Source organism: Loxodonta africana, chromosome 1 (genome assembly GCF_030014295.1).
Source record: "Loxodonta africana isolate mLoxAfr1 chromosome 1, mLoxAfr1.hap2, whole genome shotgun sequence".
Lineage (NCBI taxonomy): Eukaryota > Metazoa > Chordata > Mammalia > Proboscidea > Elephantidae > Loxodonta > Loxodonta africana.
In genome coordinates this window covers 150962796-150990460 of record NC_087342.1, presented here as the reverse complement: position 1 = coordinate 150990460, position 27665 = coordinate 150962796, and the positions used below count along the sequence as shown (strand labels likewise).

The 27665-nt window shown below is 40.2% G+C and overlaps 1 protein-coding gene across 1 annotated transcript in view; it reads right to left on the bottom strand.

Annotated features, from left to right (window-relative positions):
• PM20D2 (peptidase M20 domain containing 2) overlaps positions 1-27665 on the bottom strand; it is a 67034-nt gene extending 39369 nt beyond the window's left edge. The window contains exon 1 of the mRNA XM_064288953.1: positions 1-27665. This exon is cut by the window's left edge and continues 545 nt beyond it. The gene's annotated coding sequence lies outside the window, so the exon portion shown is untranslated.

The following is a 27665-nucleotide window of genomic DNA, read 5'->3' as shown; positions in this document are numbered from 1 at the left end:
CCAGAGGCCGCGAGAATCCCGAGGGCACGCGCCCGCCGGCTCCACAGCTCCGGGGAAATCCACCCCCAGCCCCGGGCCCTGCCTCCAGAGCCTCTTGGGAAACGCGATCCTTCGCTTCTCAGCCCTGGCAGGTGCTCCGCCCTCGGGGCGGGAGGGGCACTTTGACTGAGACTGGGTTCAGGCAAGCGTCTTCACTCCACGTCCTTGGTTGTCTTGACCGTGCATGGCAGTTGAATTATGCTCTAAAATCGTTGTTACTTTTCAATTGTTGCTTATTTCCCATAGCAGAGTGAGAAATGGTTCTATTGGTTAATAGTCATCAGTGACAGACCAAGTAGAACATCGTCCTTTGAAAAAGGCCACTCTCCTTTAGAGTAACAGCAATAAAAATTTGCACAAGGTTTTTAGTTTCTAAAAGAGGGTGTCAGTACTGCCTCCACTTTTTCCTCTTTGAGGGTGCCGTATTATCTAAAAGCTGCAAATACTCCATTTCGTTTTCTCATCATAATCAAAACTTACTAATGTTTGGAACCCGAAAACCAAACGCATTGCCATCAAGCTGATTCAGACGCATAGCTATCCTATAGGACAGAGTAGAACTGCCCCGCAAAGTTTCCAAGCAGCGCCTGGTGGATTCAAACTGCCGACCTTTTGGATAGTAGCCATAGCAGTTAACCAAATGTCTAGAACAGAACCTGGAATATAATGAACATTCGATATGTATTAACTATCATAATATTTATTAGAACTAAGAATTTAGAATGAGTTTTAAAACAAACCCTAAAACCTAAGAATTAATGAAAACATTCATGGTGATAAATTCGTATTGTTTTGTTGATCTGGGCATTTGTTTTGAATAACAAACAACTTTGAAAGGGAACATATGAGTAGTTTCATTTATAACGAATTGATACTGAAGTCAAGTTACACGACCTGTGCAGCTGGTTTTAAATTACCCAGTGAAGAAATACAAGGTGCTGTAATCTTGTTTTTCTCCAGAGCTAAACACAAAGTCTGAAAAACTTGTTGATAATATGCCTATTAATAGCACTGTAGAGGTTTATATTCTGAGATGTACCACATATTAAAAGCTTCCATCAGTTTTTCATATTCGACAGTCTCTTTCCTTACCACAACTAGGTTAAATGGGACACAACATATTCATATAATAAACAAAAAAAAATTTTTTTTAAAGAATTAAGTCTTAAGGAAGCTGACATACATGAAAAGTACCTACTACTGATTTTATTACCACTTTTTTTTTTTTATGTGTGCTAACAAGGAGCCCTGGTGGCACAGTGGTTAAGCACTTGCCTGCTAACCAAAAGGTAAGTGGTTCAAATCCACCAGCTACTCCAGGTGAAAAAGATGTGGCAGTCTGCTTTTGTAAAAATTTAAAGCTTTGGGAACCCTGTTGAGCCTCTATGAGTTGGAATCGATTCGACAATGGCTTGGTTTGGTTCGGTGTATGTGCTAACGATACCATGGTAACTGTCACTTTCTAAATCTGAAAACAGCATCTTTCTCATTTAAGACCCTTACTGAAACACAGCCCTAAAGACAACAAATATAGTATTAAATTCCTGGACCCACTGGGCTATATTTAATAAACCTTACTCTGGTCTGCTTCTGACAAAAATCTCCCCTCCGCTAAGGAAGCAAAGGCCCTGTGTGAGCCAAAATACTAGGTAATATTTGTAGTGCACTTACTATGTGCCAGGCAGTGTTCTACGTGCCTTACGTAAGATAGTTACTGTGATTATTTATCACCACTTTACAGATAAGGTGTCCAAGATTACACAGCTAGCTAGTTGGCAGTGAATCCAGTATATAACAGAAGTCAGCATCTGGCTCCTGTGGCCATGCTTTTAGCCACCATACCCTATTGCTTATGTAGACAGACATCCAAATTCATAAATTTGTCTACAACTCATCAATTCACCCCCACAACAATCGCTCATTTTGAATACATTTTACTGTGGCAGTTTTGCCTCTTGACATCAGTAAAACCCTGGTTTATTTGCTTCTAATAGGCAGCAACAAACAGCAATAGAAAGGTGGTATATGTAAAATCTATGTAGAAACTGCTATTCCTATTGTTTGTTAGGAATTACAAAGCTGTGGCTTGGAGTGGAACCCTAGTGATGTAGTAGTTAAGAGCTTGGCTGCTAACCAAAAGGTTAGCAGTTTAAATCCACCAGGTGCTCCTTTGAAACTCTGTGGGGCAGTTCTACTCTGTCCTATAGGGTAGCTATGAGTCAGAATCGATTCTTTTTTTTTTTTTTTTGGTTGGTCACTTGGAGGTGGAAAAAAGATAGATGCATTTCACACTCTGATCCTGCCCCACTCCCAGCAGCCTTTGTCCTCCCCTTTTGCACTCACGATTTTCTTCAATATGTGTGTATGTGTGTTGGGTTCCCATTGTTGGTACCATATATTTCTTGCCCTTGGTGTTTTGTACCCTTGAATCCATTTATTTAATTAATTGTGATAATTAATTCCCCAGAACCTGACATCACATGGTCAGGACACAGTTCTTTTCCTGTATCAACAAATACTTGTTCACTGATTATGCTTCTTGATTCTTTTGTAAGATGAGTAATAGTAGCGATTACGACTAAACTACACTACCTACCTACAGATGGTGTGTGTGTCAATGTTGTGCTTCTTTCTAGACTTGTCCTTTCCCTGTGGGAGCTGGAGGGCAAAAAGAATGGCTTCTGGAAGCTGCTGGAGTTGGACCTGTGGCTTTCTTGAATCTGGTCAGCTCAGTAATTCTTACAGCTGCTTTCATTTCTACCCACATATTCATACAACTGTCTAATTCTACCTAATGTGCAACTAAGGAGGCTGTAATTATTTTTTACTAGAAACATTGAAAAATTTAAATAACTCCCTTTAGCTGGTACTGGATCTTAGGAAACAATACAATACCCAGAATTTAGTAATAAAAAGGTGTTAACTATACCTTGCGCATGGATAGGAAGACTCAACATTGTGAAAATGTCTATTCTACCCAAAGCGATCTACAGATACAATGCAATCCTGATCCAAATTCCAGTGACTTTTTTTTAATGGGATTGAGTAACAAATCACCAACTTCTATGGAAAGGAAAGAGGCTCTGGATAAGTAAAGCATTAATGAAGAAGAAAAACAAAGTAGGAGGCCTCACACCATCTGATTTTAGAACCTGTTATACCATGATGGTTTTTTTTTTTTTTTTATACCATGATGGTAGTCAAAACAGCCTGGTACTGGTACTACAACAGATATTTCAAACCAAAAAAACCAAACCCAGTGCCGTCAAGCCGATTGCGACTCACAGTGACCCTATAGGACAGAGTAGAACTGCCCCATAGAGTTTCCAAGGAGTGCCTGGCAGATTCCATCTGCCGACCCTTTGGTTAGCAGCCGTAGCACTTAACGACTACACCACCAGATACGTAGACCAGTGGAACAGAATTGAGAATCTAGACGTAAATTCATCCACCTATGAGCAGCTAATATTTGACAAAGGCCCAAAGTCCATTAATTAGGGAAAGACAGTCTCTTTAACAAATAGTGCTGGCATAACTGGATATCCATCTGCAAACAAATGAAACAAGACCCATATCTCACACCATGCACAAAAACTAACTCAAAATGGATCAAAGACCTAAATACAAAATCTAAAACGATAAAGATCATGGAAGAAAAAAATAGGGACAATGATAGGAGCCCTAATACATGGCATAAACAGAACACAAAACATTACTAACAATGCACAAACACCAGAAGAGAAACTAGATAACTGGGAGCTCCTAAAAATCAAACACTTATGGTCAGTCAAAAGACTTCACCAAAAGAGTAAAAAGACAACCTACAGAGGGGGGAAACATTTTCACTAGAAAAATCCTATCAGCGTCTAATCTCTAAAATCTGCATGATACTGTAAAACCTCAACAACAAAAAGACAAATAACCCAATTAAAAAATGGTCAAAGGATATGAACACGCACCTTACCAAAGAAGACATTCAGGTGGCTAACAGATACATGAGGAAATGCTCACTATCATTAGCCATTAGGGAAACGCAAATCAAAACTACAAGGAGATACCATCTCAGCAACGAGGCTGGCATTAATCCAAAAAACACAAAATAATAAATGTTGAAGAGATTGTAGAGAGACTGGAACACTTATACACTGCTGATAGGAACATAAAATGGTACAACCACTTTAGAAATCGATTTGGTGCCTCCTTGAAAAGCTAGAAATAGAAGTGCCATACAATCCAGCAATCCCACTCATTGGAATATATCCTAGAGAAATAAAAGCCCTCACATGAATAGATATATGCATACCTATGTACATTGCAGCAATGTTTACAATAACAAAAAGATGGAAACAACCTAGATGCCCATCATTGGATGAATAGATAAACAAATTATAGTATATTTACACAGTGGGATACTACGCAACCATAAAGACCAATGAGGAATCTGTGAAATATAACATGGATGAGTCTGGAAGGCATTCTGCTGAGTGAAATTAGCCAGTTCCAAAAGGACAAATATTGTATGAGACCACTACTACAAGAGCTCAAGAAAGAGTTTAAACACAGAAGAAAACATTCTTTGATGGTTACGAGGGTAGGGAAAGAGAGAGAGGGGTATTTGCTAGATGGTAGACAAGAACTATCTTAGGTAAAGGGAATGACAACACAGAATAGAGGGGAAGTCAGCACAACTGGACTAAATCAAAAGCTAAGAAGTCTCCTGAATACAACCAAACACTTTGAGAGACAGAGTAGCAGGGGCAGGGGTCTGGGGACCATAGTTTCAGGGGACTTCTAGGTCAATTGTCATAACAAAGTGTATTAAGAAAATGTTCAGCATCCCATTTTGGTGAGTGACATCTGGGGTCTTAAAAGCTTGCAAGCGGCCATCTAAGATGCATCAATTTGTCCCAACCCACTTGTAGCAAAGGAGAATGAAGAACACCAAAGACCCAAGGAAAATATGAGCCCAAGAGACAGAAAGGGCCACGTAAACCAGAGACTCCATCAGTCTGAGACCAGAAGAATTCGATGGTGCCCGGCTCCCACCAATGACTGCCCTGAAAGGGAACACAACAGAGTCCCTGACGGAGAAAGAGAAGAGTGGGATGCAGAACTCAAATTCTAGTAGGAATACCAGATTTAATGGTCTTACTGAGTCTGAAGGGACCCCAGGAGACACAGCCCCTGGACTCTCTGTTAGCCCAAAACTAAAACCATTCCCGAAGTCAACTCTCCAGACAAAGATTAGGCTGGACTATAAGACATAAAATGATACTTGCGAAGAGTGTGCTTCTTAGCTCAAGTAAATCTATGAGATTGAATGGGCAGCTCCTTTCCGGAGGTGAAATGAGAAGGTAGAGAGGGACAGGAGCTGGTTGAATGGACTCGGGAAATCTGGGGTAGAAAGGAGGAGTGTTCTGTCACATTATAGGGAGAGCAACTAGGGCCACATAACAATCCGTGTATAAATTTTTGTATGAGAAATAACTTGAACTGTAAACTTTCATTTAAAACACAATTAAAAAAAGGTGATAATATCATAGTTTATAAAGAAAATGTTCTACGTTCTACTTTGGTGAGTAGCATCTGAGGTCTTAAAAGCTTGTGAGCGGCCATCTAAGATAATCCACTGGTCTCACCCCTTTGGGAGCAAGGGAGAATGAAGAAAAACAAAGACACAAGGGAAAGATTAGTCCAAAGGACTAACAGACCACAACTACCACAGCCTCTACCAGACTGAGTCCAGCACAACTAGATGGTACCCTGCTACCACCACAGACTGCTCTGACAGGGATCACAATAGAGGGTCCTGGACAGAGCTGGAGAAAAAAGTAGAACAAAATCCTAACTCAAAAAAAAGACCAGACTTACTAGCCTGACAGAGACTGGAAAAACCCTGAGGGTATGGCCCCTGGACACCCTTTTAGCTCAGTAATGAAGTCACTCGTGAAGTTCACCCTTCAGCCAAAGATTAGACAGGCACGTAAAACAAAACGAGACTAAATGGGCACACCAGCCCAGGGGCAGGAGCAGACAGGAAAGCTGGCAATAGGGAACCCAAGGTTGAGAAGGGAGAGTGTTAACATGTCGTCGGGTTGGTAACCAATGCGACAAAATAATATGTGTACTAACTGCTTAATGAGAAGCTAGTTTGTTCTGTAAACCTTCATCTAAAGTACAATAAAAGAAAAAGTGTTATTTATTTATTTTTTTTTCAGCGGGTGGAGGGGACAGGGAAATAGTACTCACTCAGGGCTGGTTTTAAAGTACACAGATGCATCTCCTTTCCTTGCTGCTCAAAAAATCAACCACCATCACAACTGACCCAGTAACTTTCAGAGCAAGAAATCTATGACAAACGAATGCTTGGTGGAAAGCGTAGATCAAAGATTTCCTTCACCCTGGAAAAGTAACACTATTCAAGACTGAAATACTAAGCGAAGTGTACCTGACTATATTGGATATTATTTTGACTTCAGATTCAGAACTCCTTTTGGCAAGACAACCTGCTTTAGAATGGTTTATATTCTTTAGAGTAAAATAAAATAATAAAATCCCCAACACAGACTAGCAAATCAGGACCTAAATGAGAAGATATTTTGAGAACACGCATAAAGAAATGGAATGCAAAATAAAATGAAGAAAGTTAAGGGTAGAGCAAAGGCAGATAGAGGTTTTGGAGCCGGGGGATAAAAGATGATAAAATGACTTGATCCATGGAGAGAGTGCAGATATTTTACCAAAAGATAAATAAAATTTACTGTAAAACCTTCAAAAATATAACATAAAGAAAATACTTCCAAAAGCGCATTTGAATCTTGCCTACTATCTTTTCATTTTAGCAATATTTGGAACCTGAACAATTTCCTCCAGAACCAAGCCCTGCCCATTGCATGATTTTGGGGGCTGCCAGAATACAAAATAAACAAAATATATTACCACTCTAAGATACTGGGGTTCCCTTAGACCCCCAAATATTTATAGTTTTTCTCCAGAAAGCTCTCTAGCTAAAATAACCACGTAACCCGTAACCCGTACTACATAGCACATTAAGCGATCAGTCTGGGCTAACGTGGGGGAAATGCTTGCTGTCATAGGGCAGCAGGCAGAGAATTAAGAGAGTAGGTCAGCAGAAAGGTAAACCGGGGACTGAAAGAACACGTAGTATTGCATACATTACTAAGGATTTAAAACTTATCCAGACAATGGGTAACTATTAAATGGTGTTAAGTGGCGGAGAAAATCAGATTTTTGTTCTAGAAAAGTCGCTGATAGTTGTGCGGAGGATGAATTGGAAGCAGATTTTGGATTGAGACAAATTAAAGGATTCTACAAAGTCCAAGGATTCCAGAAACATTCCACAGGTAGAAGAAACCAGAATTGATGCCTGACTTAATGTCTGCATTTTGAGAAGGGGGAACGCAGTGGAAAAAGGGAGGAAAGAAGACAGAGTTTTTTAGTGTGAACAACTGGGTAGACGGTAAAGTCATTAAAATAGATGCAATGGGAGTGTGAGGGGTAAGTCGATGAGTGTACTTTTGACATGTTGAGAGGAGGAAGACATAGCCATCCACAAGGAGACTAGCAGTGGTACTAATGAGGCAGGCAGCCTTAGAGCCCAACCCTTCTAAGAGATACCAGCTCTGACTTATCCTCCTACACTGAGCAAAATAAGCTGCCCTTTCTTCTGAAATTCTCCTTGACAAGATAACCACAGAACAGGCCATAGATGGCCTCAGCCCACCTCTGCTTAGAGACTTAACATCCTAATGAAGAAAAATTCACCCCTTCCTCCATCCTGGGGGATCAAACCCCTGTCTAAAGAAAATGCATAGTCATCCCCAACCTCTGAGCACCTGCATAAAGGTCAATCCTGAATATTCATGATGAATTTGCATTTCCTTGTCTGCTCTCTGTAAAAGCCCACCTCCCCAAGTTGCCTGTGAGCAGTCTTGGAGGAAGCAGCCCCATTGGTCCTTTCCTTGTACAACAAAATAAAGGCATCTTTTGGATCTCCCACCTTGGCTTCTTGTTTATTGATTGTAACAAGTCACGTTGAGCAAAACCTGGGGTTTTCAACTGGCAACACTAAGGAAAATGAAGGAGCTAAGGAAAGTGCAGTTCTACATATACCCAGAGAAGAATTAAATCACTTAGAGAGTAAAAAGAGGAGAAATTATAAGCTGAGAGGAAACCCAGGAAACAAAAACAAAGAGAATGATGAAAAATGTCGGGCAGACCCAGTGGTGTCACTAGGGTTGATGTCACCCAGTGTGGTAACTCATGGTGTCATCCCTCCCCCATGCTAACTACCACAATACTGTGCCTAAAACAAGAGAAAATTTGACAAAATCAGTTACTACAAAAACACCAGCAGCGACAAGAACAACAGCACATGGTTGTAGTACATGCAGACAGAACCACAAGATTTGAAGTGTATCAATTGTAATTAGGTGATAATGACAGCTGTGACTGGAGTGCATTAAAAAACCAAAAAGTAAATTTCCATCGACTTTTAGCCTTGTGCGTATATTGATACACCCAGGGTGGGCTTACTAAAAAAAAATTTTGTTGTTATAATTAATTACACGGATTTTTAAAAAATTTATTGTGTTTTAAGTGAAAGTTACAATTTATGTCAGTCTCTTATACAAAAACTTCTACACACCTAGCTGCTGTCCCCCTAATGTGAGAGCGCACTCCTCCTCTCCACCCTGTGTTCCCCGTGTCCATTCAGTCATCTCCTGTCCCCCTCTGCCTTTGTATCTCGCTTCCAACAGGAGCTACCCACACACATAGTCTCATGTGTCTACTTGAGCCAAGAAGCTCACTCCTCACCAGTATCACTTTCTGTCTTATAGTCCAGTCCAATCCCTGTCTGAAGAGTTGGCTTCGGGAATGGTTCCAGTTTTGGGCTAACAAAGAGTCCGGGGGTCATGACCTCTGGGGTCCCTCCAGTCTCAGTCAGACCCTTAATTCTGGTCTTTTTATGAGAATTTGAGATCCCACTGTTCTGCTGCACCAGGGATTCTCTGTTGTGTTCATTACAGAGATATTTTTATAAAAAATAATAGATTTCTGCTGACACACTCCACAAAAATTTTATAGACAGTCATTTCGGTGTCATTCCCTCTGACAGGGTCACTCAGTGAGGTCCACATCCCCTGCAGCCCCCTGTTGATGCCACTGGCAGAACCTCACTTCTATTGAATAAGGTTTTAACACAACTTCTTCAAGTACTGTACAGATTTTTTCAAATGGCCCATGAGGCAAAGCTATTTTAAAGCCCGAAATGTCCTGAGACTCTGTTACTTGAGGCTACCTTTGGCTTCCCTCCTTCCCTGTCAGTGAGATTAGCTGCTCTGCTTCCATAGCTGTTTCTGGAAACGAGGACAGCAAGGTTCTCTGAGAAGAGAGTCTTTGTTGCTCTGATTCCCTAGGGCCTGTACACAATAACAGTGCAAAGACAGAGCCCAACTTGCGGTAGATAAGGAAATTCCTCTCCTAAGGTTATGGTTCAGGATAATGAATGGGGAATCTTTATTGCTCCCCCAGCCCATTGGATACAATATTGATTTAGAGCTTGGACCCATTGCAGTGCTTGAGGGTCATTCAAGAGATTCCTGAGCTGATCTGTCAAGCAATGTATACACCTTGACCATGTATATACCTTAAGACCTTTACTAAAGATTCGCTTCTCAAACTTCCTGATCATTTTGGTGCTACACATTTTAAAGTCACTAGCAGGGATGGATAATATAGGTGGTCACAACCAAAAAACCAAACTCATTGCCATTGAGTTGCTTCTGATTCATGGTTACCCCATGTGTTACAAAGTAGAACTGCTCCATGGGATTTTCTTGGCTATAATCTTTACAGAAGCAGCTTACCAGGGCTTTCTTCCATGCCACTGCTTGTTGAGTTCGAACCACCAATCGATACGTTAGTAGGTGAGGGCAAACCATTTGCACCACCCAGAGTCCCTATAGGTGGTCACAGGGTACTTAAGATCCTCAAAATGGTCCATGGAACAATATTTTTATAAAAGATGTGGTAACTAAGAGTCATTAATAAATAAAAACTTGTGTGGTCTACAAATTAATAAATAAACATCTATCTATTAGAGACATGATAGAAGATGAAAAAAAAAAAAAGCAGGGAGCAAACTAGAAAATTCCAATAAAACCAATTAGAAAAATACAGTTATTACATTCCTTTTGTTATTAAAACTATCAGCTTTTTTTTTTTTTTTTGCATATTCACCATAAAAATTGGAAAATCCAGTAAAGTACAAAGAAAAAAACTAACAATATTTATGATCCCATCCATATGACTATTACTGTGAAATAATGAATGTAGGATTTTGGTGCACGTACAGTACTTCCAGATTTCTGTCTTTTTCTTTATGAATGTATGTACACATACTCACATGTGTGTTATAAATGTAATCTGTTTGTGGGTATGCCCCTTTTGCAGCCCCATTTTCTCCTTTAGGCCAGACTTGATGCAAATCCAAACCCCTTATGAATATAGTAGATTTTACTGAATGCTTTGAAGGGAGATAAAGAGGGGATTAGATCACATCTTGCCCTGTAAAATTTCCTAACAACATTTAAAACATTTCTCTTTTTCCGCAAGTCACCAGTTGCCTTATCGCCCCCCTCCTGTCCAACCATCTCCTCCACCACCATTCTAGATGCCTTTGGCCTCCCTCACTACTTCAGAAAAAATTAGCCACTGAAAACCCTATGAGCACAGTTCTACTCTGACATACACAGGGTCGCCATGAGTCAGAATTTATGCAATGGCAACTGGGAGAGATTCGGAATCGACTTGACGGCAAAGGGTTTGGTTTTCTGGTTTTCACTAAAACTAGCTTCCTTTGTTATAAATTAGTTTAGCTTAGGAGAAAAGTTCATAGAGAAGAAAAATTTAATTTGATGCATTTCCTTTTTTCAGTTAAATGTAATAGCTGGCCAATTAAAAAAAAAACTATAATGTTCTTTTCGTTATTATTTCAGAAAAGTAAGTACTCCAATCTCTGTCTAACTAACACCCCATGACAACAATTGATGATCTCATTTTTTTCTTGTCTAAAATTAGTTTATAATTTTACCCAGGTGTTGTTGTTGCCAAGCAGCTCATTTCTTTCCCCAGGAACGCTTGACCTCGCAGCAGATCTAAGTTGAGGACATGTAATATGGCTCTATCATGTTGCTTTAAAGTCTTGAAAGCCCAAATTTGGCCATAGTAGGAGTTTAGCACAGGACAAAGTTAATTGTGGACCAGTGTATATACACAATTGAGTGGAAATGAACCAAAATTATATTTAAAGTGGGAATAAAAGACTTAAAGTCAAATTTATTAAACTGGAATGACCAGTGGTTTACATTCACCATTAAAAGAAACAAATCCTATGTCAGATAAATTATAAATTATAAAAAAAAAACCTAAAAATGTATATAAAGGAGAAAGAGAAAAGAAAGGGTATGAGAAAACAGTATGCACCTGTCAAATTTTTTCGATTGTTGTAATTTGTCTAAATATTTTTGTTCCTAAAATCAAGCCTGCAATAAACATAATAATACATGAAAAATATAATATGCACTTTTAGCTCAGGCACTATACATTAAAGGTGAAGTTTAACAAAGCAAGCTAAGCTAAATAAATAACTAAAAGGCCAAAATTGCCAATTCTTGACCAGCCTATTTTTCTCTTTTCAATGAATGACAAAATAATTTTTGTGTAAGATTACATTAAGCTTGAGTTTCTACTTTGCACAATAGGATCGTAGCTGCTAATCCAAGAGAGTTTGATCTTCAAATACCTAAGGCTATGAAATCAACAAACTCTGCACACTTTAACCTAGGTTCCAATTTCAAACCCTAAAATTCTTTTTATAAATTGTTTCTTGTGTCCTTTTTGATTTTTAAGTACTAATATTTCCACTGGAGCCCTTCTGGCTCAATTGTTTGAAGAGCTTGGCTGCTAACCAAAAGGTCGCCAGTTCGAATTCAACAGCTGCTCATTGGAAACCCTATGAGGCAGTTCTACTCTGTCCTATAAGGTTGCTGTGGATTGGAACAGACTCAATGATGTATAACAGCAACAACAATATTTCCACTAGCTTCATTGCATATTTTTACATCAATGTAAAAACTCAGTAAGTGCTTGTTAGTTAACTTTGGTTGACCTGACATCTGAAACAGTGATTATTAATAAAGCTTTAGTAGAAGTGAGACCCATGTATGCAAGGAAATTACATCACTATACGGAGAATCAAAGGGCCCTAATGGCACAGTGGTTGAGCACTTGGCTGCTAACCAAAAGGTCAGCAATTCGAACCCACCAGTTGTACCGTGGGAGAAATATGTGGCGTCAGCTTCTGTAAAGATTGTTGTTGTTAGGTGCCATCTAGTCGGTTCTGACTCATAACAAACCCGTGCACAGCAGAACAAAACACTGTCCTGTCCTATGCCATCTTTATAATAGTTGCTATGCTTGAGCCCATCATTGTGGAACAGGCTGCTCAGCCAAATCTTGAACAGCACCTGCACCATTTTTTTCCCCTTCCCAGCCTGTCTCTGTCTCCAAGTATGATTTTGCTGTTAGCTCCTCTAAAAGTTAACCAATGTCAATGTTTCCTCTAGGACCGTGGAAAAACAAGTGGTATCGATCTAAACCTGTCAAACAGGATGATGCTTACCAGGATGGCACCAGTCATCCCCTGGGCTGATTGGATAATGACAGGAAAAGATCAACATGTTTGAGACATTACCACTGAAGCCACACAGAAAGAGAATGGACCTTCCACAAGTTCCTAAAACCCATGTCCCTTTTTCCCTATAAAACCCCAGCTGGCCTCCAGTTTCTCTAGACAGGCAGGTTTAGGAGGAGATCATTTCCCTCTGTCTCAATATATCGATATATATAGTAAAGCTCTTGCTACCCTCCTCACCCCATCTCTAGAATTGGCTGTTTGCAGCAGGTGGCTCTAACTTGCGAAATTGCGGTAACAATTGTAGTCACTGTGTCAATCAATCCATCTCGTTGAAGATCTTCCTCTCTTTTCACCATAAATATTTAGTGTAACACAAAGCTTGACAAATGCTGAGCGTGTTCTTCCCTTCTGGTTTTCTAACTCCAGGTCTTTGTGCATATCATTATAATACTTTGTCTTCTGGAGCAACCCTTAGAAACCTTCTTTTCAGCTCTTTTGCTTCAGCATTTCTTCCATTTGCTTTAGCTGCTCTATATTCAACAGCAAGTTTCAGAGTCTCTTCTGACAGCCATTTTGATCTTTTCTTTCTTTCCTGTCTCTTTAATGACCTTTGCTTTCTCCAGGTATGATGTCTTTAATGTCATCACACAACTTGTCTGGTCTTCAGTCATTAATGTTTAATGCGTCAAATCTATTTTTGAGATGGTCTCTAAATTCAGGTGGGATATGCTCAGGGCTGTATTTTGGCTCTCGTGGACTTGTTTTAATTTTCTTCAGCTTCGACTTGAATTTGTATACGAGCAATTAATGGCCTGTTCCACAGTCGGACCCTGGCCTTGTTCTGACTGATAATAATGAACTCTCCATAGGCTCTTTCCGCAGATATAACTGATTTGAATCCTGTGTATTGCATCTACCGAGGTCCATATATGTAGTTGCTGTTTACGTTGTAAAAAAAGATATCTGCAATGATTAAATCGTTGGTCTTACCAAGTTCTATCATGCTATCTCCAAAGTCGTTTCTATCACCAAGGCGTAAAGACTATACCCTTGGAAACCCTGTGTGCAGTTGTACTGTGTCCTATAGGGTCACCGTGAGGCAGAATTGACTTGACAGCAATGGAATACAGAGAATCAGCTTAACCAACCCATGATTCTGCCCAGGAGAACAAGCCTCTGGAAGTTGAAAACCTTAAAAGCCAACAGAAAAATCTAGAGGAAAAGTGCTAAATATCAACCAATCTGTGAGGTGACAATACTGTAGTAATAGATTCCACTTTTAGCCACTATTACTTATACCAGGTGGGCAGTGACAGTTCAGTGGTAGAATTCTTACTTTCCATGCAGGAGACCCGGGTTCAATTCCTGGCCAGTGAACCTCTAGCACAGCAACCGCTTATCTATCATTGGAGGCTTGTGTGTTGCTAGGATGCTGAACAGGTTTCAGCAGAGCTGTCAAATTAAGATGGACAATGAAGATAGGCCTGGCAATCTACTTCCAAAAATCAGCCATTGATAACCCTACGGATCACAATGGTCTGATTTGCAACCGTTTGTGGCATGGCACAGGACCAGGCAACATTTCATTCTGTTGTGCGTGGGGTCTCCATGAGTCAGGGGCGAACTCGATGACAGCTAACAACACTCATACTAGAGAATTTGTTCACCATCCTTTTGCTACCTTGCCACATTTTGTTTTAAACTTGCAGTGTGTAGAGTTGCTCAAAAGAGATATATTCTGAGGAAATTAATAAGATTAAATTACAAGTGTTTCTAAAACATAGAACTTTTCAGAATACAAAATATAAAACTTTAAAAGATATAATGTATCTAGTTAGAAATGTTATAAAGGATTAATGTATCACATGGATATATATATTTGCAAATATTTTGTGTATTAATATACTAGAAATTAATTGCACAGAATTAGCAGCTTATGTGAACATGACTCCGTTAGTGAGAATATGTCTCGGTCAATAAGATATGTGGAGATACAAGCCTAATAAAGAGATAGAGATCTCAGTTTGACATTCCTGCAACCATAAGAAAGAGGAAGAAACATAGCTGAGATTTGGGAGGAATCTACGCAGAAGCCAAAGATTGAAATCAAGGAAAAGAGTTTGATTTGTGGATAAAACGGTATTCCCAAGCCTCATTGAACTCAAGGACTTCTTAGGCATGGCGACTGTTGCTTCTCCTGGAAGTGTGGTTACAATAGCATAAATAAACTAAGTGTTCCTGGATAGATGGTATTCCACCCATCCTACCTGGAGGCAGATGTATTGTGGAGTTAGTAAAGTTTAAGCGTCAGGGCCCCTCACATACACAGGCCCCTTCCAAGGCCCTGGACGGGCCTAGTAACATAGTAATATTACTGTGTTTGTAGATTACATCTGTCTGTGGAGGAATGTGTTATATTACACATTGCTAAGTATAGGATCGTGTATTTCATGCATCTGATCTTGACGAAGTCGGATCACGTCACTTATTAGAAGGCTTAAATTTCCTGTTGATTAGACACAAAGTACTAACATCAATAAAGATAACATAAAACTCATTATACATTACTGTGACAGTATATTGAAGACAAACTGATCATCGAGTGTGGTCAATTCAGAGAGAATGTAGGATTCATCACTGCTCAAGAAAACTTGCAATGTCTTTAAATCTTATAGCTTGTATATGGAAAAAAATTGATAAAGCCTTTCCCAAATTTGACAACAATCCTAAAAATGTACATGACCTTACTAATAATAAGTTGTAAAGGTAAAGGAAACTTTTTAAGCAATCAATAATGTAAAATAAATTTCCATCAGCTATGCTAGACAGTTAAATTATCTTTCTATACTGACTATAGAAAATAATAGCACACCATTGTCACAGGAAGAAATGATCAAAGATCATACAGTAAAAAAATAGAAGTGCTATATTAGAGAGATGCCAAGCATCTCAATTATGTAACTTTCTGGATTTTGTGGTATTTGCAGTGTTTATCAATTTTTTTTAATTTAAAATGACTCATTTTTTCTTCTTCACTTTCTCTTCATTTTCATTTTCATACCTGCAGCAATAGCTGTTGGTTCCTGCCTTGATTCCCTTCAGCAAGCCCGTGCATCCAGCTCCCAACGGCTCCAGGTGTTTACTGCTAAGGTCTCATAGCTGTTCCCTTCTGCAGATGATGAATTGTCCATGGCCTAGGAGAGCCACCTTGCCTGGAGATGCCTTGGAGGTTGGGCCATCCCCAATGACAGGCTGATGCTTAGTATAAAAGTTCTTGCCTCATGGTGGGGTAATTCATACTCTAGAGCCCCCCATGGGATCAGGCTCAGGCTAGTATCTTCTGAATCCACACCTTCACCTAGCTCCCCTGCCCTATCTTGCATTCCCTCACTAACTAAAATTTCCTGAGAGCCTGCCCTCAATAAATCACTTATACAAGAATCCTCGTCTTAGACTCTGCTTCTAAGGAATGAACCATGCCTAACACGGTACCTAATTTTTTTTTTTTTTTAAATAAACCCCCCGAACTATAGAAGCTTTAACTTCCTCAAATTCTGGATCTATTTCTGGTTCTATATATTATTAAAAAGCAAAGATGTCACTTTGAGAACTAAGTGGTGCTTGACTCAAGCCGTGGTATTTGCAATCACCTCATATGCATGTGAAAGCTGGACAATGAATAAGGAAGACTGAAGAATTGATGCCTTTGAATTATGGTGTTGGCGAAGAATACTGAATACTATGGACTGCCAGAAGAACAAACAAATCTATCTTGAAAGAATTACAGCCAGAACATTCCTTAAAATCAAGGACTGAGAGACTGTCTCACGTACTTCAGTATGTTATCAGGAGGGACCAGTCCCTGGAGAAAGACGGTCAGTGAAAAAGAGGAAGACCCTCAACGAGATAGATTGACACAGTCGCTGCAACAATGGGTTAAAACATTGCAACAACTGGGAGGGTGGTGCAGGACTGGGCAGTGTTTCATTCTGTTGTATGTAAATACAGTCACTACTAGTTGGAACAACTCGACAGCACCTAACAACAATAACTTATTGGTATCACTATACAGAGGAAACACAGAGTGGGAACATGGGGAACTCATTCAAGAGGTTTCAGGAATAGGGTTGGGTTGCGATTTTGGCAAATTCTGTAATTGACCTGTGCTTTGTCACCTCCAAAGACTGGGTTGAAGGGGTAGGATAAATGATAACTCACGACTCAGCTAAGATTATATTTAGCAGCATTTAATCCAAAATATCGTGTAACTTAAATAAGATAGAATTTTATTTGTCTCTTATATGAAAGAAGTTTGATGTTAGTTCAGTGCAACTTCACAGCTATCAGGGACCAAAACTCCTATAATTCTGCTCTGTTATCCTCAGTATGTGGCTTCTTCCGTCAAGGTTACTACATGAGTCCATGATAACTGCTGGCATTCCAGCCATCATGTCCACATTGCAGGCAGTAGTGTTACCAATCGTCAATCTGACACAAAGGGTCCTTGTCTTTTCCTGAGTAAGAATACCAGCAAAAGACAAACTATCTTCGGCAAGCTTTATTTTGCTTGATTCAAGCAAAAGGAGCCAGCAGGGAACTAAGCCTCTCCAAAAGGCTGACTCAAAAGGGGAAGCAAGGCTAGGGCTTACATGGGTTTGGTGGAGTATGGGTAGTGCGATGGCTAATATTATGTGTCAACTTGGCTAGGCTATAATTCTCGGTGGTTTGGCAAACACTGTGTTACCAACTCCCATTTTGTGATCTAATGTGAGCAGACAATCAGTTGAAAGAGCAGTTTCCTTGGGGGTGTGGCCTGCATTCATGATATAAAAGAATGTTCTGGCAAAGCTCATGCATTCATCTAATCATCCTCTGATCTCCAGTTCTTGGGACATGCCTATGGGGCAGCACTACTGTGTAACACATGGGATTGCCAAGATTCAGAACTGATTTGATGGCAACAAGTTTGGTTTTTTTGTTTGTTTGTTTAACCCGAGAACTAAAGTTCTATTGAATGTTAATTTGAAAACAAGTATGGTCTCTACACATCCAAACTCCCTGAGGGCCTGGGACCACAGTCTTGAGGGACATATACCTCAATTGCCATAATATAGTTTATAAAGAAAGTGTTCTACATCCTACTTTGCTGAGTAGCATCCGGGGTCTTAAAAGCTTGTGAACAGCCGTGTAAGATACTCGACTGGTCTCACCCCTTCTGGAACAGGTGACAATGAAGAAAACCAAAGACACAAAGGAAAGATTAGTCCAAATGACTAATGGACCACAACTACCACAGCCTTCACCAGACTGAGTCCAGCACAGCTAGACAGTGCCTGCCAACCACCACTGGCTGCTCTGACAGGGATCACAATAGAGGGTCCCAGACAGAGGTGGAGAAATATGTAGAATAAAATTCCAACTCACAAAAAAAGGCCAGACTTACTGGTCTGACAGAGACTGGAGAAATCCTGAGAGAATGGCCCCTGGACTCCCTTTTAGTTCAGTCCTGAATCACTCCTGAGGTTCACCCTTCAGCCAGAGATTAGACAGGCCCATAAAACAAAGCCAGACAAAACGGGCACACGCCCAGAGGCAAGAATAAGAAGGCAGGAGGGGACAAGAAAGCTGGTGATGAGGAACCCAAGGTCAAGAAGGGAGAGTGTTGACATGTTGTGGGGTTGGTAGCCAAAGTCACAAAACAATATATGTATTAATTGTTTAATGAGAAACTAATTTGCTCTGTAAACCTTCATCTAAAGCACAATAAAATAAAAGAGTGTAGTGTCTAAAGGAGCAACAGTTTTTAAAATGCCAAGGAACAAGATTAAAATTCCTGTTGAAGAGAAAGGATTTAAAAAGTTTCTCGATTTTGGTTCCAATAGTTGGTTCATTTGAAGTTTGAATTAACCTTGCAGAAATTCATTTTTAAATATATGAAGATGGAAGAAACGCTTAATTTTTTAAAGTGGTGAAACATTTTCATAATTATGAATTTATTTTTAAGTTAACAATTTAAAATGATACAACATTTTTATTAAGGTGAGACATAAAACCCACTGCAGTTGAGTCAATTCCGACTCATAGTGACCCTACATGACAGAGTAGAGCTGCCACATATCGTTTCCAAGGAGGGGCTGGTGGATTCTAACAGCTGACCTTTTGGTTAGCAACAGTTGTTCTTAACCACTGAACCACCAGGCCTCCAAAAATTAGATTTTGTCACAGATTGAATTGTGTCCCCAAAAATGTGTGTCAGCTTGGTTAGGCCACGATTTCCGGTATTGTGTGGTTGTCCTCCATTTTGTGATTGTAATTTTATGTTAAAGAGGATTACAGTGGGATTGTAACACCCTTATCCAGGTCATAGCCCTGATTCAATGTAAAGGGAGCTTCTCTGGGGTGTGGCCTGCCCTACCTTTTATCTCTCAAGAGATAAAAAGCAAAGGGAATCAAAGAGGGGGGGGACCTCATACCAAGAAAACAGTGCTAAAAGCAGAGCTGGTCCCTGCACGGGGAAGTTAATGTGAAGGCCAACAGGGAAAGAAAGAGAGCTAATGCTCTGAATTTAGACTTTTAGCCTACATTACTGTGAAGAAATAAATTTCTTGTGGTATTTCTGTTAAAGCAGTGCTAGATGACTAGGACAGATGAATATACCATGAATTCACATGCCTTAAATGTATATATGTTTTGCTTTTGACAAGTACCAACACCGTAACCAACACTGTAATCTAGATATAGAACAGTTCCATCACCCCAGAAAATTCCCTTATCGCCCCCTCTAGTTAACCTCTATGCCCCAAACAAACTACCATTTTTATTCCTATCAGTATGCACTAATTTTGACTCTTCTTGAATCTCATATAAATGGAATCATACAGAATATATACTTTTATGTCTGGCTTCTTGTGTTCAACGTAATGTTTTTGGAATTCATCCATGTTGGTCTGCTCTTATCTTTCATTTCTAAGTAGAATGCCATTGTGCAAACATACACGCCAGGTTTATTCTTTCTCTCTATTTATGGATTGGACTCCAATATACCAAAGATTATGAAGATGGCACAACACCAGGCAATGTTTCATAGTTATACATAAGGTTGTCATGAGTTGGAGCTAACTCGATGGAAACTCACCACAACAATTGATGGATATTTAGACTGTTTCCAATTTGGGATAATTATAAATAAACCTGTTTTAAATCTTATTGTATGATTCTTTCCATGGATATATGCTACCATTTCACGTGTGTAAATATCTAAAGTGAAATGATGGGTCACAGGGTAACAACATGTTTCACTGTCTAAGAAAGTGCCAATGGTTTTTCATTCCCATCTGTAATGTATGAGAGTTGCATTTGCTCAGTATCCTCGCTCACATTGTATCAGTACTTTATTGTTTCCCAGCCACCCTAGGGGGTGTGAATTGTTATGTCCTTGCGGTTTTAATTTGCATCTCCCTGATGACTAATACTGTTGAATGCCCTTTCATATGCATATTGGCCATTCTTTATCTCTGGTATAAAAATGTCTTTTCTCATTAAAAAAAAAATGGTTTGCTTTTCTTATTGATTTATAGTTCTTTGCATATCACAAAACCCTATGGGACAGTTCTACTCTCACTTATTGGGTAGCCATGAGTAGGAATCAACTCGACGGCAGTGGATTTGGTTTTTGCACATTATGGATGCTAGCCCCTTGTCAGACATGAACTGGAAAACATGTACTCTTAATCCGTGGCTAACATTTTCCTTTTCTTTAAAAATGTCTTTAATTTTGATGAAGATAAATTCATCATATATTTTTCTTCTATTGTTAGTGCTATTTGTGTTCTAAGAAATCCTTGATTACTCCTAGTTCTTACGGTGTGGCCTCTAGTCTAGGGCGTGACCATACTTCTAAGGCATTGACTTTCTGGGATTTCATCTGATTATCAGAAGTGCTCAGTGTGGTCCCCCCATTCTGGCTGGACCGGAGCTCCAACTTCTTCCAGCTCTGGGGCCATGTTTAGTATCTTTTTTCAGCTTTCAGCCAGCAGCACTCTCCTCTGCTAGGCCTTGTGGAGTGCTGTCCTGTGTAACCCTGTGTATGTACAGCTTCTTCCCCTTCCGTCCCCTGTCTTGCAAATTCTGGCTACTTCAGCAGCCTGAACTTGATCAATGCCTCCTCAGCTCTGGGAGACCACAGAGCTCTGCTGGGCTCCACCCCAACAGCATACCAGACCACTCCCACCACCGCAATTGTCCCTTGGCCCATCTATTTCACTCTACCTGACATACCCTGTCTTCTCTTCTGTTGCTCAGTGAATTTGTACTCATCTTTCAATAAACAGCTCAAATGACTATTTCCTCTAAAATAACTCCCAGTCTTCCTCCTCCATAGAGACAAATCTGCTTCCATTGTATCTTGCAAAACACACCACAATGCCTTTATGTAGCACTGGTGAAACTGTATTATAATGACTGGTTCCTGGCTAGGGTATTTCCCAAAATGTAGGACACTCATCAGTGGTGGTACTATAGAAGGTTTTATGTGTCGCACTGTTTTGGCATTAAGTAGTGAATTGCAGGGTATATCTTTGATTACGTTAGAGAGAAAGTTTTAGTTTGGTGCCAGTATGTCTTTAACATCTATCGTGTGACTGTTTTCCTTTTTATGAAAGCAGGTCTCAGCAACCTCTGTAGGGAAAAGTAATTTGCTAGAATTTATAATATAGTTTTGTTGTTGTGATATTTTTTAATGACTACCTTCTGCCTATGCAACTTTTTTTTTTTGTTAATATTAGTGATAGGGTTTCCTTTTAAAATGAAAGAGAGCTACTTTAAAGAAAAGTAGTCAGCCTACTATGGTAAAGAAGTGTATCATTGCAGCAAAATCTAGTAGGATGTATGAAAATGATAAGTCTGGGAAACATTAGGCTAGGTCCTTCAGTATTAAGAAGCTTAACTTCTGTTTTCACTCCCAGTTCTTAGCACTATGTAGATCATCATTAAACATTTATCAATTGAGGAAGTAGTACCTCCTTCAACAATATTGTTAAGGCCCGATGTCATTTTTGGGGAATATATAGGGAAAGCGACAAGTCTTTTCCAGAGATAACTTTTCTGAAAGAGTTATACTAGCTTGATCCCTCCTAGTAACATTACTACGATCCAAATGATCTTTTAAATTATTTCCTACAGCTACAGCAGAAAAGATCAAATACCTAAGAGGAATCAGTCGCAGATTTTCAAACTGGATGGTGTGGAATGATGTCTTACAAGCCAGAGTGTATGGGTAATAGAAGAATGTTTACAATGAAATTATTCTATACAAAACTTCACATTACTCTTACATTCCCTGTTGCCTACGTTTTAAGAGAAGGTGGACCAGGGTAGCACTCACTAGAGAAGATAGCACCATCTATTGGGGAGTGAGTTTATAGCAGAAGACGTTCTCTATCTCATAACTTCATTAATTCTGATATTTTTTTCTTCAACGCAGTTTTCATCACAAGATTTCAAGACGTTCTTCATACGTATCCAAATAGAATTTAATTTTCAATCAGTTCTAGTTCTTCACTACGACAGAATCAAAAACAAAAGTAGTTCATTGATCTGATTAAAATATACTAGTCTGTTACGATTTGACTTCTTGGTTACAGACCTGATGTTGTGTGCCTTGGAGCTGATTCTGACTCATAGAGATGCTGCAGGACAGGGTAGAACTGACCCATAGGGTTTCCAAGGCTGTAAATCCTTACGGAAGCAGGCTATCCCAGGGAGTGGCTGGTGGGTTCAAACCTCTGATTTTTCGGTTAGCAGCCAAGTTTTTAACTACTGCACCACCAGAGTACTTGGCAAGATAACAGAAAAGTTATATTCTATAGAATGATTTAGAATAACAAATATATATTCCATGGTATTCTAAACTAGCCTTGGCAACTTGGTTATTTGTGGTAAATAGAAATAGGAAAAAACGATAAATAGAAATAGGGACAGCATTGAATTCTGAATTTTACTAATAACCCAGAAAGAGTAATTTTCTGCCTTCAAACTCCTCTCTCCAAATTCTACTGATGAAATTGAGAGGGTTGTGTTTCTCCTGTCTACCATTTGTAACAGATGCTCCAGAGTGACAAAGAGATTTCCAAAAAGAGACAGCCTGGGGTGGGCTGGTGGGGAATGAAGGGAAAATGGGTATAAGTGCTTAGATTCTAAATGACGTCGAGTTGGCTACTAGCAACTTTCCCAGAGACTGGCTTAGGAGTAAACACTCAAGCATTAGAAATAAGTTCATACGCATCTCTATTTTAAACGTAATTTGTAGACTACTGAGTTTAAAGTCTTCTCCACTGAGACAAGTTTTAAGACGTTGAAAAAATATTCTGAATTTTTCTTGCCGTATTATTCATGGAACTGTGATTTCAATGAAAAGTTTAAAATGTTTACTTTTTTCAAGTGAAATAAAGTAATGTTGATATCTAAATGAAGAATGACCTTACTCATTGTGTTAAAGGAGTTTGTGACCTGTTCCTCTTGTCCATTAGCAAACAAAAGCTTAGGTGATGGTGATGGGTGTGGCTCAACTGGGAGCTGCTCAGACCTAGCCCAACTTGCCCCCTGCTGTCCATTGTCTTCAAAGCACTGAGTGTGGCTCAAGCCAGTCAAACCCATTTTACTAGCCTACATGCCAAAGAAAAAAAATGCAGTATGTCTTACTGCGCCTGTGCACCATGATAACCTGCGTAGTCCATAATGTTTGTATGTACTCCCTTGTGAAAGACAGTGTCTCAGTTATCCAGTGCTGCTGTAACAGAAATACCACCAGTGGATAGCTTTCACAAGAGAAATTTATTTCCTCACGGTAAAGTAAGCTAAAAGTTCAAATTCAGGGTGTCAGCTCCAGAGGAAGGCTTTCTCTCTGTCAGCCTTCTCATCAATCTTTCCCCAAACTAGAAGCTTCTCTGCTCAGGAACCCTGGGTTCAAAGGACGCACACTGCACCAGGCACTGCTTTCTTGGTGGTATGAAGTCCCCACATCTCTCTGCTGCTTCTCTCTTTTATATCTCAAGAGATAGCCTCAAGACACAATCCAGTCCTGTAGACTAAGTCCTACCTCACTAACACAATTGCCACTCATCCTCCCTCCTTAACATCATAGGGGCAGAATTTACAACATACAGGAAAATCATATAATACCAGAATCATGGCCCAGCCAAATTGATACACACATTTTTGGGGGGGACATAACTCAATCCATGACAGATAGTATAAAAGATTCTGCCTCCCATTGTCAGGGGAGCTTGATTTGAGGTATATACCTCCTTGCTCCTTGCCTAAACTAAAACCAAAAACGTTGCTGTCAAGTTGATAGCAACCCATAGGACAGGGTAGAACTGCCCCATTGTGTTTCTAAGTAAGACAGGGAGCAAAGTCCCTGAGATCGGAGGGTGCCTGTTTGAGAAACAGTGAAGAGACTGGTGTGGTTAGAGGAGAAGCAAGTAAAAGAGAAATAGACTATACTATAGGGTTGCTATGAGTCGGAATTGACTCGACTGCACTGGGTTTGGTTTTGGGTTTTTTATCAGGGAGGCGGAAACCCCGGTGGCGTAGTAGTTAAGTGCTACAGCTGTTAACCAAGAGGTTGTCAGTTCAAATCCACCAGGCGCTCCTTGGAAACTTTATGGGGCAGTTTTACTCTGTGCTATACGGTCGCTATGAGTCGGAATCAACTCCACGGCAGTGGGTTTTGGATCAGGGAGGTAATAGAGGGTTGAGTGTGGAACATAGAGACTTAGTAAGACAGAGAACAGAGAGGCCCCCAAATCTGCAAACAAAGTAACAAGAAATGGGTCAGGGCACAGAAACAAAGCCATTTCCCGGGTCAATGGGGCAGGTGTCTACAAATAGCCCGCAAACTTGTTTAAAGTTGCCTTTCAGAAGCAGCTGGAGAAAACCAGGCCCAGGAACATGAGCAGAACATCCACCTGTGACCGCTGAGCAACCTTCCACTAGAGGCACTGAGGGGCCACAGCCCCAGCCAGGGAATCGAACCCTGGGAGCAAGAGACTGCACGGGCGCGACACCCCATAATAAGTCCTGCTACAAATCCAAGAGGCCTCTGGGACAGAAGCCATCTTGGAAAGCTGCTGCATGTGCAACTTAGTTAACATATCCCTGCCCGTGCCTATGAATAAACATGAATCTTTTCTTGCCCAAGAACTTTTAAAAATTCGGGCTGTCTTTTGTTCTGTGAGATGATGGTAAGCGTTGCTCGTGTGGAAAACTATGGCCTTACCTGCTCATTCTTGACTAGTGAGAGGCAAGAAACTTATCCCAGTAACACAAGGAGTGCCTAATGGATTTGAACTGCGAGCCTTTTGGTTAGCAGCCATAGCTTTTAACCACTACACCACCAGGGTTTCCTGCTCCTTGCGTGTGTGCTTGTAATAAACGCTCTTCCTCCCTTTTTGCCTCGGTGTGCCTTTATTGATGAGAAGCTGCACTGAGCAGGACCTGTTTTGGGTAACATTTTAATAATAACTGACACAAGGCCAGTCCCCAAAATGTGCAGATAATCCACATCCCTGCTTTCTACTTCTCTGACACCAGCCACCGAACTGGCATTTTCTCACTAATCTTAACCACCCAGAGTTAGGTCTTTACGAAATGACTGCTTCACAGCTTTCTTCTGTCCACCAGCCACCCAAGGGTGGGGTCTTCACAAGTTAAGATTCTGTCCTCATAATCAACTGTCAAATAGGCGGATGCCAGGCCCTGCTGGTCCTCATGGTCCCTGGTAGTTTGGATAATTTGCTAGGAAGACTCACAGAACTCACAGAAAGAGCTATACTCACTATAAACTTTTGTTGTTGAGAATATACGCAGCAAAACATGCACCAATTCAACAGTTTCTACATGTGCAATTCAGTGACATTGATTACATTCAAGTTGTGCACCCTTTTCGCCTTCCTTTTCTGACTTGTTCCTATTCATTAACGTAAACTCACTGCCCTCTAAGGTTCCTATCTAATCTTTCAAGTTGCTCTTCCCACTTTGATCCCGTATAGTTCTTAAAAGAGCATAATGTATAACCTTTTTAATATAGCCACAAAAGTATATACACGAAGAGATGCCAGGTGAGGTCTGGAAACTTTCAGCAAGGACCTTCATGTCCCCCAGAGATGTGCAGGTCCTTCTACACACATCATCAATCCAGAAGCTCAAAGTTCAAGGTCCTTTTGTTACCTAAGGCAGGTTCTGCTCAGTGCAGCTTCCTCAAAGAAGGAACACCCAGGTGAGGAGTGAGGAAGAGTGTTTATTGCAAGCCCACAGGCAAGTAGCAAGGAGAAGCTTTGAAACAAAGGGAAGCAGAACCTTTTGTACTGTCTCTCACAAGGAAGTACACACAAACTTTATGGACTACATTGGTTACCACGGTGCACAGGCGCAGTAAGACATGTTGCTTTTTTTTTCTTTGACACGGAGGCTAGTAAACTGGGTTTGACTGGCTTAAGCTACACCCAGAGCTTTGAGGACAATGGACAGGAGGGAGCAAGTTGGGCTAGGTCTGAGCAGCTCCCAATTGAGCCACACCCATCACCATCACCTAAAGATTTGTTTGCTAATGGACATGAGGAGCCAAGTAGCTCCCGGCTGTGTTGGCTATCACTTTATAATAGTTATTTGGGCCACAATGTATTTGCATTTTGTTGTTAGGTGCCCATAGAAAGACCTCAGAGCTGCTGGTTGAGTTTAAACCTCCAATCTTTAGGTTAACAGTTGAGCACTTACTTAACCGGGCCACCAGGGCTCCTTTGTAAATATATATGCCTGGGGCCTTAATACGTACTCAATGATTGACTGAATCACTGGATATGCATAACTGATTCCATCATGCCCATCTTTTTTCCTGAAGTTATTTTACCAGGTGTAGTACTTGGGCTTCCACTTCATTTGCAAACATTTAAGTGTTGCCTGGCTATGGTAGAAAAACAAACACACTTTGGATTGCTGGGGGATTCCAAATGCTATTTTCAGAAACCAGAGACAAAAGGCCAAATCAGTTTTTTGTCCCATACACCCATTTTCCTAAACTACTTTTGCAAGGGGGAGGAGGACAGCTTTCACTCGGGAGAAGGAAGAGATGGGATGGTGACGTTCTGCAGCAAGATGGTCCCTACGTAGTTAAATGTTGAGCCAAGGAATTGGTCCCTAACTTGATAGTGTCCCTAACTTGGTAATTAAATGGTAAGCCAAGGAAATAGTCTCTACAGGGGTCCCTGACCTGGCTGTTAAACGTTAACAGGGAGCGTGATAAGAGAAAAAGGGTATAAAACACTAAGAAAACGACTATGGGGCACTCGGACGGACTCTCTCTCTATTTGAGTAGCCTGCTTGATGCTCCCTAGTCAAGTATACTTTGCTACTAACCTTCTGCTAGCTAATAAACCTCTGCTCGCTTGACACTATTTGTCTCAGTGTTTGAATTCTTTCCTACGCCGAAGACAAGAACCGAGGCTATTTTCCAGTAACACCACTGTCATATCAAAGTCTATCTCTCTTAGAGGAAAAATTAAGTCACATTAAATAGACTGTCATTTAAAAAGCGAAAAGTCTAAAAAATGGAAAGTTAAGTAGTAGTTGCTGCAAAGTACAAAACATTAAACTTTGATGTAAAAAGGGGGTAGAGTTATGAAACAACTGTCAAATTTTGCCAGTTGTATATTCCTTAGGAATCCTCTGGCAAGTTGGAGACAACACTAAATCTTTCACATACTCATACTACAGCTGTTTTTCAAACTGTAAAGGACTCTTACGAAACAAAAAAAAAAACTGACAGTACTAAAAGGTAGGAAGAAAGTAAAAATCAGAATGTAATGCCTCTACTCAGAAAAAAATTATTACATGTGTATATGTATATATG